Genomic DNA, 12,628 nt, shown 5'->3' with positions numbered 1-12,628 from the left:
AAAAGACTGACAAACCGTTGCAGACTGGAGAGACTAAGGAGGGGAAAAAAACCCAAACAACTGCATGCAATATAGGATCTAGGGACCTGGAATAGGATTCTGGAACAGAAAGATGACATAGGTGGAAAAATATATATATATAATTTGAATAAGGCCTGTAGTTTAGCTAATAATATTGTACCAATGACAATTCCCTGTTCTTGTTATAAGGTGTTAAATTTAGAAGTGGGATAAATGACATAAAGGAATTTTTGTACTATTTTTGCATTTTTTCTATAAGTCTAAAATTAAATCAAACCAAAAATTTTGAAAACAAACAAAATAAAATCTTTTAAAAATGCAAATCAGGGGGCAACCAGGTGGCTCAATCGGTTGAGTGCCCAACTCTTGATTTCAGCTCGTCATGATCCCAGGGTCATGGGATCAAACCCCATGTCAGGCTTCATGCCCAGCATGGAGCCAGCTTAAGATTTTCTTTCTCTCTCTCTCTCTCCCTCTCTCTCTCTCTCTCTGCCCCTCTCCCTTGCTTGTGTGCACACTCTCCCTCTCTAAAATAAAAACTGAAAAGAATAGTAATAATAATAAAAATGTAAATCAGAACATTTCCTCCCCTGTTCAAAATCCTCTGGTGGTGGGGTACCTGGATGGCTCAGTCAGTTAAACGATGGACTCTTGGTTTTGGCTCAGGTCATGATCTCATTGTTCATGAGATCAAGCCCCACGTTGAGCTGACAGCATAGATCCTGCTTGAGATTCTCTCTCCCCACTCCTTTTCTCTCTGCCTCTTCCCCACACACGTCCTCTCAAAATAAATAAACTTAAAAAAAAAAACAAAAAAAACCTCTAGTGGCTTTCTATCTTACTCAAAGTAGATGCCAGATTCTACACGATGGCCTAATAACCCTACATTGGTTGTGTCCCTGTTTTCTCTTTAACCTCATCTCCTGCTAGTGCCTCCACCCCCACTAAACTTTAGCCAAACCAGCCTCTCCTTAAATATAGCAGGCACATTCCTGGCTCAAGCGCTTGCATGGGTTTTTCTTGACTACCATTAGTTGTTCCTCCTATAGCTAACTACATGGCCTTCTCACTCACATGTTTTGTCTTTACTCAAACGTCACCTCATCAATTAAGCATTCCCTACCACCCTGTTTAATTTTGCACCCACCAGCCTCCTGCAATTCCATATTCCAATATTATTTTTTCCCATAACCATCATCATTATCAATATTCTGCATATTATACTTATTTAATTGTATTATTATATGTTGGTATACAAAAGAGTTTACTATGCATCTAAGTTTAAGTTAGGGAATAGGCTTTGGCTGTTTTGTTCACTAATGTATTACCAGTAAGCGTGAATGGAGAATGAATAGTTCTATGGAAGCTGCTTCACCTCCAATGAAGGAATGAATGAGAAATTTCAGTTTCAAGAGCAGGAAGAAAGAAGAAATAAAGAAGAGATGTATGAAGAAAACAAAACTTTCCTTCATGTGTTATTGGAGCACTGGCCAGATGGTTACATGGCCACCTCCAATTGCAATGAAACCTGGGAACACGACCGTTCAAACACAATTTACCTTCTGTTGGTAAAGGAGAGAGTGAATACTGGGTAGATTGCTGATAATGCCTGCCACCAGAACCAGATCTACCACATTTTTACAAAAAGTTTAGGTTATACGGACAACAAATACTATAAAGTATTCAGACAAAAAAAATTATTGTTAACTAAAGTAGCCCAAACTTTCATAATTTCTACTTTTGTTTCAGAAATACTAAGAGAAAAAAACAACACAAAATTTACAGATTTCTGAGGATAAAAATCTAAATCAAGAACCTTCTATATGTATATTTTGAATGATATATGATACCAAGAAAAATATATTCTCAAATACTCTAGAGCCCAGAAAATACACTTTTCATCTCTTCCTCTTGAATAAAATTACTTAAACATGTACTGTTACAACTGCTCATTGTGTCTTCTTTAAGAAAAATATTCCTACTTTTGTTGGCTTTGTACTATGTCAATTTGGCTAGGCTGGACTACGTTTCCCAGAATTCCCTTTGGTGTATATTTCCAGTTAGAGTCACAAAGAGATTCTTGTGGGAGAATTGGAGGGCAAAAGTGAAACAGTAGTCATCTTGTAGCTCCTACACATTCTCTCTGTTCCACTGGCTCATCTTGGCATGAGGAAACAGCCAGGTCCAAAACTACTTTATCTTCCCCTGGATTTTTCTTCAACTTCTCTTACTCCCCAGCCAGGTGAGTGTGTTTAGCTCTGTGAAAATGAGCCCTGGCTTCTGGAGGACATGGGTACCATCAAGATCAAAGACAACAAGGACTGACACAGATTTCAGTTTGTTCTGGTGGCCTTCAGGTTGTGCTGTGTGTTCTAATTTGTTCTTGCTCCTTCACACTACGTGCATCTTTCTTCCTTGCTTTCTTCACTGTGGCTTCAAGTTCCAGGATTAATGGGAAGACAATATCTCCTCACAAGGAGGGAAGATCAGACTACTGGAACAAATATGTACACACACACACGCGCACACATACACACACACTACACATTCTAGTAGTTCTGAGATTTGACTGCACTCTGATACACTACTCTTGAATTTTTTTTACACTATTTTCGAATTTATAAAGAAATTCTTGGGGCACCTGGTGGCTCAGTTGGTTAAGTATCTGACTTTGGCTGAGGTCATGATCTCATGGTTGGTGGGTTCAAGCCCTGTGTTGGTTCTCTGCTGATGGCTTAGAGCCTGGAGCCTGCTTTAGATTCTGTGCCTCCCTCTCACTCTGCCCCTCCCCAACTCACGCTCTGTCTCTCTCGGTCTCTCAAAAATAAATAAAAGTGTGTAAAAAATTAAAAAAAAAGAAATTCTCCAATAATTTCTTCTATGAGTTTTAGAATTTTGCTTTCAAAGATTGTTCTTTACCTCATATTGATTTTTGTGTATAGTGTGAATAAGAAGCTCAATTTCATTTTTTTCCGTATGTTTAACAAATTGTACCCCACATTCTTAATTAGAAAGTCCATCTTTTTTTTGAATGGCATGGAATAATAGCTTTATCATATAACAAGTGTCCATATATGTGGAGGCTTATTTTCCTTATCTTTCTCTTAGGCTCCATTGGTATATCCATGTATCAGTAAATGCTTGTGTTTTGATTATAGTAGCTTTAATGTAAATCTTAGAAAGTACTCTTACTCCTCTTTATCAAAAGTAGTTTTGATTTCTTGATCTTTTAAATTTTATATACATTTTAGAATTATCTTGTTGCATCCCATAATGCAATATTTTGGGCAGGTATTGGGATTCAATAGAAAAATTTGAAGATAATTGACATGTTGATAGAATCTCTAAGCATGGTACATTTCTCTGTTTATTTAGGTCTGTAATCCCTTTCAATTGAGTTTTAAAATATTTTCTAAAGAGGTGTTGCACAACTTCTTGAAGGTTTATTTCTAAATAGCTGATATCTTCGATAAATGGTAATTAACAATATCTCTTAGTATGAAATATAGCACTCTAAAAGTGCTTAATGGAATCATACTGTATGTATTTATCAGTGTGCTGTTTTTTCACTCAATATTATGTTTTAAAGATTCATCCATTAGTTCATTCATTTCTAGGGCCATGTGGTATTTCATTGTATATATATATATATATATATATATATATATATATATATATATCACGACTTATCCATTCTATTGTTGATAGATATAGACCTTTTCCCAGTGTTTGACTGTTACAGACGATGCTTCTATAAAACAAATTTTGTATTTGTGCCCTTATGCATGTAAGTATGCATTTGGGGAGGGCTTATATAAGAGTGGAATTACATGAAGAAAATGTCACACTGTTGGTAAAAGGATTGTATTATATACTCAAAAGTGGTTTATAAGAGTTCCCAACATTCCACATTCTGTGTAACACAAGAACTAGTCAGTTCCTTGTTTGTTTATCCAAAGTGATATGTCTATAGTGGTATCTTATTTCCTTGATTCCTAATGAGTTTGAATAATTTATCGTATGTTTACTGTTCATTTGAGTTTTTTTTTTTTGTGAAGTGCTATGCCAAGTCTTTTGCCTATTTTCAATAGATATTTCTGTAAATTGTATATAAATTTCTATACATTGTGTATTTCTTATCTATTTATAGGAGTTCTTTATATATTTTGAATACGAGATTTTTGTTCATTATGTGTGATGCAAATATTTTTTCTTCCTTTGTGGTTTGTGTATTTAGTATTTGGGGACATTTTTTTGATTGGTAGAATGTATTCAAATTAATCAGTCTTTTCCTTTTGTGCTTATTGAGTCAGATTTGTTTTTTAAATTTTTTAACGTTTATTTATTTTTGAGACAGAGAGAGACAGAGCTTGAATGGGGAAGGGTCAGAGAGAGAGGGAGACATAGAATCTGAAACAGGCTCTGGGCTCCGAACTGTCAGCACAGAGCCTGACGCGGGGCTCGAACCCACAGACCGCGAGATCATGACCTGAGCCGAAGTCGGACACTTAACCAACTGAGCCACCCAGGCGCCCCTTGAATCACATTTTTGAAAAGTCCTATCTCCTCCAAGATCACGAAGAAAGTTTCCTACATTATCTTCTAAAAACTTTATAGTTTTTCTTTTCATAGTTAAGAATTTACTTTGCCTTATCATGAAGAGATCTTTGTGTGGGTATATTTACTTATTTTCATATTGATACTCAAATGTCATAGCACCATAGTAAGAAATCCATTCTTTCTCTAGTGTTCTCTAGTGCCACATCTGTTACATATCACATTTACGTACATGCATGAGTGTTTCTGTATTTCATCTTCTATTCCATTGGTCTATTTATCCCTAGGCCAGTATTGTGTTGCCTTCATTATCCTAACCTTATAATGTCTTTTTTAAAATTGTAGTATAATTGACACATAATGTTACAGTAGTTTCAGGTGTTCAATATGGTGGTTGGACAAGTCTGTATGCTATGCTCACCACAAATATAGTTACCATCTGTCATCATATGATGCTTTTACAATGCCATTGACTATATTCCTTATGCTGTACCTTGTATCCTCATGACTTATTTATTCCATAACTGGAAGCCTGTACCGCCCACTTCCCTTCATCCATCTTGGCCAACCCCGTCCCCCCAGCAACTACTAAGTTTTTTCTGTATTCATGTAACTGTTTCTGCTTTTTTGGTTTGTTTTGTTGTTTTTTAACATTACACATATAAGTGAAATCATATGGTATTTGTCTTTCTCTGACTTATTTCACTTAATGTAATGCCCTCTAGGCCCACCCATGTTGTCACAAATGAGAAAATCTAATTCTTTTTTTATGGCTGAGTAATATTTCATTATATATGTATGTGTGTGTATGCATATATTACAATTTCTTTGTTCATTCATCTATTTTTTTATGTTTTATTTAGACCCAGTTAGTTAACATAGTGCAATATTAGATTCAGGTGTACAATATAGTGATTTAACACTTTCATACTATACCTGGTGCTCATCACAAGTGTACTCCTTGATCCCCATCACCCATTTACCCCATCCCCCCACTCACCACCATTCTGATAACCACCAGTTTGTTCTCTATAGTTAAGAGTCTGTTTCTTGATTTGCCTCTCTCTCTCCATTTTCTCCCCTTTGCTCATTTGTTTTGTTTCTTAAATTCCATATAGAAGTGAAATCATGAGGTAATTGTCCTTCTTTGACTTATTTTGTTTAACGTAATACTCTCTAGCTCAATCCATGTCATTGCAAATGGCAAGACTTCATTCTTTTGTATGGCCGAGTAATATTCTATTGTGTATATATACCACATCTTCTTTATCCATTCATCTATTGATGGACACTTGAGTTGCTTCCATATCTTGGCTACTGTAAATAATGCTGTGATAAATATAGTGGTACATATATCTTTTCAAATTAGTGTTTTTGTTTTCTTTGTATAAATATCTAGGTAATAAAATCATTGGATCATATGGTACTTCTATTTTTAATTTTTTGAGGACCTCCATACTGTTTTCTACAGTGGTTGCACCAACTTACATTCCCACCAACAGTGCATGAGGGTTCCTTTTTCTCCACGTCCTTAACAACACTTGCTATTTCTTGTCTTTTTGATTCTAGCTATTCTGACAGGTATGAGGTGATCTCTCATTGTGGTTTTGATTTGTATTTCCCTGATGTTGAGTATGATGAGCATCTTTCTATTGGCCATCTGTATGTCTTCTTTGGAAAAATGACAAAGTAAAATTTGTGTTGTTTTTTCCCCTTAGTATTTCTGAAACAAAAGTAGAAATTATGAAAGTTTGGGCTACTTTGGGTAACAATAATTTTTTTTTGTCTGAATAGTTTATAGTATTTATTTATTGTTCTTATAACCTAAACTTTTTGTGAAAATGTGGTAGATCTGGTTCTGGTGGCAGGCATTATCAGCCATCTACCCAGTATTCACTCTCCTTTACCAACAGAAGGTAAATTGTGTTTGATCAGTCATGTTCCCAGGCTTCATTGCAATTAGAGGTGGCCATGTAACAATTTGGCCAGTGCGCCAGTAACACAGGAAGAAAAGTTTTGTTTTCTTCGTATATCTCTTCTTTATTGCTTCTTTCTTCCTGCTCTTCAAACTGGAATTTCTCATTCATTCCTTCATTGGAGGTGAAGCAGCTTCCATAGAACTATTCATTCTCCATTCATGTTTACTGGTAATACATCAGTGAACAAAACAGCCAAAGCCTCTTCCCTAACCTAAACTTAGATGCATATTCTAGAGAAGAAGCCCTCTGTCAACAATAGACACATAACAAAAGCAAGAAGTAAATCTTCATTGTTTTCTTTTACCGCATCGTTACCTAGCTTATGCTGATAGATGATGCTCTTATTATCTGTTTAATGTCATTGTAGCATCTACAGTGATGTCCCCCTTTCAATTCCCTTTCTCCCTTCCACCCTCCCTTCCACCTCCCAGTCTTACCACCAGAGATTTGTCAATGTTATTATTCTTTTGAAAGAACAAACTTGGGATTTTGCTTGTGTTTGTTTTCTAATTTTTTTTAATTTATTCATTTTTGAGAGACAGAGTGTGTGTGAGGAAGAGGCAGAGAGAGAGGGAGACACAGAATCCAAAGCAGGCTCCAGGCTCTGAGCTGTCAGCATAGAGCTCAACATGGGGCTGGAACTCACGGACTGTGAGATCATGACCTGGCTGAAATCGGACCCTTAACCAACTGAGCCACCCAGGCACCCCTTGTTTCGTAAGTTCTAACTTCTGATTTTTCAATTTTTTCCCTTCTGCTTTAAAAAATGTTTAGGTTTTTAATTTGCTATTCTTTTCCTAACTTTTTGAGATGTCAGCTCATTAATTTTCATCCTTGTTTTTTTTTAATGTTTATTTGTTTATTTATTTGTTTTTATTTCATTCTCTCTCTCTCTCTCTCTCTCTCTCTCTCCTATTTTTTAATTTAAATTCAAGTTAGTTAACATACAGTGTAGTCTTGTCTTTAGGAGTAAAACCCAGTGATTCATCTCTTGCCTATGACACCCACTATTTATCCCCAAAAGTTCCCTCTTAATGCCCATCACTCATTTAACCCATCCCCCCCACCCCTCCAGCAACCCTTAGTTTGTTCTCTATTTAAGAGTCTCTTATGGTTTGCCTCCCTGTCTGTGTCTTCTTTTTCCTTCCCTTCTACTACCTACTGCTACTACCTTTGTGGTAGTAGTTCATACCTTCTCAACATAGGTAACCTTGGTGCTCTAATATTCCATTCTGTTTGCCTATTACTGGAACCACAACTTCTATTGCTGTTCTTAAATTGTTTTGTTTTGTTTTGTTGTTTGTTTGTTTGTTTTGTTTTTTTTACTGAGGTTCACCATGCTGTGTCTAGATGTGATTTTCTTTTTTTCTTTCATGAAAGTAATTCATTTGGTTTTTTATTTGTGGATTGTACCTACCTTTCATCCATTCTGGAATGTTCTCAAGTATTATGACTTCAAGTATTCTGTCTACTATGCATTGTATCTCCTTTATCCGGAACTCCAGTTATACTTATGTTAGACTCTGTAACTCTGTCCTCATCATTTCTTAATCTCACTTTCATATTTTTCACACTTTCTGTATGCTACTGTATTAATCTCCCAGAGATGCTGGAACAAATCACCACAGTTTGGTGGCTTCAAACAAAATATAATTATTCCCTCAGAGTTTTGAAGGCTAGAAGTCCGAAATCAAAGTGTTTCTCTGTGTTGATTCCTTCTGGATGAAGAATTCTTCTTCTTTTTTTTTTTATTTAAAAAAATTTTTAATGTTTATTCAGTTTTGAGAGAGAGACAGAGCAGAGACAGGGCATGAGCAGAGGAAGGGCAGAGAGAGAGGGAGACACAGAATGTGAAGCAGTTTCCAGGTTCTGAGCTGTCAGCACAGAGCTCAACACAGGGCTTGAACTCAGGAACTAGGAGATCATGACCTGAGCCGAAGTCGGATTTTTAACCGACTGAGCCACCCAGGCACCCCAAGAATTCTTCCTTCTGAGGAACAATTTGTTCCATGTCACCCTCTTACCTTCTAGCAGTTGTTGGCAATCCTTGGTGTTCCCTGGCTTTAGATACATTGTTCAGTCTCTGCCTCTGTCTTCACATGGCCTTGCCTGATGGGTCTTCATACATGAGTTTAAAATCTCCCTCTCCTTTCTCTTATAAGGACATGAGACATTGGGTTTAGGGTTCACCCTAAATATAGAGTGATCTCATCTCAAGATCATTGATTTAATCTCATATTCAAGGACCCTAGTTCTAAATAAGGCCATATTTATTGGTACTAGGCATTAGAATTTGGATATACTTTTTTGGGGGACAAAGTTCAACCCACTATAGTTACATTCTGGTTAATTTCCTCATATAAATCGTCCTGTTTATTAGTCTCACTTTAGTTGTATGAAATCTCCTTTTAAACATATTCATTTAAGGGATGCCTGTGTGGCTCAGTTGGTTAAGCATCTGACTTGGACTCAGGTCATGATATCATGGTTCGTGGGTTAGAGCCCCGCATCGGGCTCTGTGCTGACAGCTCAGAGCCTGGAGCCTGCTTCGGATTCTGTGTCTCCCTCTCTCTCTGCCCCTCCCCTGATCACACTCTGTCTCTCTGTCTCTCTCTCTCAAAAGTAAATAAATATTAAAAAAAAATTTTTTTAGCATATTCATTTAAATGAAAAAAAATTCGGGGCGCCTGGGTGGCGCAGTCGGTTAAGCGTCCGTCAGCCAGGTCACGATCTCGTGGTCCGTGAGTTCGAGCCCCGCGTCGGGCTCTGGGCTGATGGCTCAGAGCCTGGAGCCTGTTTCCGATTCTGTGTCTCCCTCTCTCTCTGCCCCTCCCCCGTTCATGCTCTGTCTCTCTCTGTCCCAAAAAATAAATAAACGTTGAAAAAAAAAATACTTTAAATGAAAAAAAATTCAACTATATATTTTCATCCTTCAAAATGCTTAGGGGCCCCTGTGTGGCTCAGTTGGTTAAGCATCTGACTCTTGATTTCCACTCAGGTCATGATCTCATGGTTCTGAGATCAAGTCCCACGTCAGGCTCCATGCTAGCGTAAAGCCTGCTTAAGATTGTCTCTTTCTCCTTCTGTCCTCCCTCCCCGTCTCAAAAATAAAAATTAAAATGCTTTGTCTTTCTTTCTTTCTTCTTTCTTTTCTTTCTTTCTTTCTTTCTTTCTTTCTTTCTTTCTTTCTTTCATTCTCTGCACCCATCTATATTTTCTTAAATATAGAAAAACATGGCAATTTATATTTTGTTTCAAGTAAATACAATATCTGAAGTTTTGTAGGTCCATTCCTATTGTTTGTTGATTCTCTAGGTTCACGGTGCCTTGTATTCTCATATTTTTTAGTGAATTTTATTTGTGAGTAGTTCAATTTCATAAAAAGTTTGCTTTTTGAGATTCATGGAGACCTTAATTGTTATTATTAATATTATTAATATTTATTAATATTAATATTATTGGTATTATTGTGGGCTCATTCAGAAAGTGTACGCATTTTGCTTCTGCCAGAGTTTGGGATAACTTCTTGTTTGGAACTATTTTAAACTAAAGTTTTAGTTTGAGAGTTTGCAGATGACTCAAACACTATAAATTTGCACTTTAAGCCAAATGGTCAGATTATGGATTCAACTTTTTAGGGATATTGCCTTCCTCTGCTAAATTGCAAAGTTGAGGACAAATTTTCACATAATCTTTGGTGAAAGTGAGTGGTATTTTTAGTTTACTCTTTTACTAAGGTGTATATAGCACTTAGGTGCCTCTGACTTATAAGAGGAAAGATCTCTGCTTAAACTCTCCGCCTTAGACAGACCCTAAAATTTGCCTCCTATACCCCGTGTGCATGAAAACCGAAATCCAAGTTCACCTAGTTTGGCAAATGTCCTCAAATTCCTCTTACCTCTCTGGTTCTCGTCATCACAACATCTCTGGCTTGAGTATTCCTTACTTTCATTCCAGCTAAATAGTGCTCTTAACAAAATGTTTTAAAGCTTTTATCTAGCACTTTAGTTGTTTATAGTGGCAGTTTGGTGTAGTAGTATTGTCTGCTTTCTTATCAGAAACAGAAATCTCCTTTTGCTATTTGAGTCAATTTAGATGGTTTCTATTATTTTAGACAAATGCTTATAGCAACTACATTTTTTTTCCACAAAATGATTGGCCTAGATTTTTTTTTAATTTTTTTTTCAACGTTTATTTATTTTTGGGACAGAGAGAGACAGAGCATGAATGGGGGAGGGGCAGAGAGAGAGGGAGACACAGAATCGGAAACAGGCTCCAGGCTCTGAGCCATCAGCCCAGAGCCTGACGCGGGGCTCGAACTCCCGGACCGCGAGATCATGACCTGGCTGAAGTCAGACACTTAACCAACTGCGCCACCCAGGTGCCCCATAGATTTTTTTTTTTTTAATTGTATAGTTTCATGGGCTTTAAAATCTGAACTGTATTTGTGGTTATGACACAGTTTTTATTTATAGTTAATTTTTGCCTTTTCTCTTTCTTTTTCTAACTTGATTAGGCCAATAATTAATAGAGACAAATAAAGAGGAGTTAAAATAGAATGTAATAAGATCTGTGAAGTTTCTATGAGTGCATTATGGAGGTACTCACAAAAGACATTTTGTCAATATTTAAATGGGGAGATGTATATAAAGCTCTTAGCAAGCAGTCTCATACTTGCAAAGACCTCGATAGATATTAAACTTGGTCATACTAGGGAAACCTACCTTAGAGAGAGGGTAGGAATTATCCAGACAAAGGGATCATTGGATGAATGGGAGAAATCCGTTTGTATAGATAGAGCCCAGAGCAACTAAGTAAACTTTAATAGAACTAAAGTGTGGAATAAAAGGTAAGTCTGGAGAGCCAAGAGTGGGACATATGTAGGGCCTAGTAGACATAATAAGGAACTTTATCCTAAGAGAAACATAGTATTGGAGGCTTTCGAGCAGGAAAGTATCTTGTTTCTATTTATGTTTTAGAAATATTATTTTTGGCTGCTGTATGACTGGATGTTGGAGTGAAGGACAGGCTAGAGTTCAGGACAAAGCCCAGGTTTCTGGCTAGGGCACCTGGGTGGTTGGTGTTATCATTCACTGATATGGGGAACAAAAAAAGAGGAGCAGGTTTGGAAGGTACAATAAGTTTTGTTTTGTACATGTTGAACGTGGGATACTTTTGATACTTGTGCTCAAAAGAACGTGTCCTCTGCTCCTGGTCTCCCTCAGGAAAGTGTAAAATATGTAGGCTTCCCTATAACTACCACGAAAATGACCAATTTTCCTTAAAGGGAGGCGGGAGATCTTACACAAAACTTCAAGAACAAAAACCCAATTCTTCTGTCCTTTTCTCTACCTTCTCTACATTTGGTTCTGTGCGAAATACGTTCTGATTTTATGCTTTGTAACATATGGTTATTAAATCATTTAATTTAGCTTCTAGACAATATAATTCAGTTTTTCCTGGCCCAAAAGACATGATGTTGTTGGCAGCCTCTAAGATGGCCCCCAGTGATTTCCACTCCCTGGTATTCACATCCTGTATAATCTCCTGCCCTTGAGTGTGGGCTGACCTTTTTGACTCACTTCTAAGGCATATAATATGGCAGGATTGATGCGATGGAACTTCTGAGTTAGATTATAAAGGATTATGGCTTGTTTGGGGTGCTGTATTTCATATTCTCTCATGGCTGTTTTGCAATGGGGGATACCAACTGCAATGTCGTAAAGTAGCCCTGTGGAAAGTTGCAAGTGGCAAAGAACTGAGGCCGACCAAGAGGCATGTGAAAGATCTTGCAAGTACATCCTCTTCCAGTCCAGCCTTCAGATAAATGCAGCCCTGGCTGACATAGTGATTGTAGTCATGTGAGAGACCACGAATCAGACTCACTCAGCTAAGCTGCTCCCAGGTTCACCACTCACCAAAAAGAACGTGAGATAATGTGTCTATGTTCTCAGCCACTAAGTTTGGGAATAATTTGTTATGCGACAATTGATAACTTATCGACTGCTGGGAGGACATTCAGACTGAGTCACAAAAAATATATTTTAGATATAAGAAAAAGAATGTAATGA

Source organism: Puma concolor, chromosome C1 (assembly GCF_028749965.1).
Source record: "Puma concolor isolate L17-30 chromosome C1, mPumCon1.1.hap2, whole genome shotgun sequence".
Lineage (NCBI taxonomy): Eukaryota > Metazoa > Chordata > Mammalia > Carnivora > Felidae > Puma > Puma concolor.
This window is presented reverse-complemented; position numbering follows the sequence as displayed.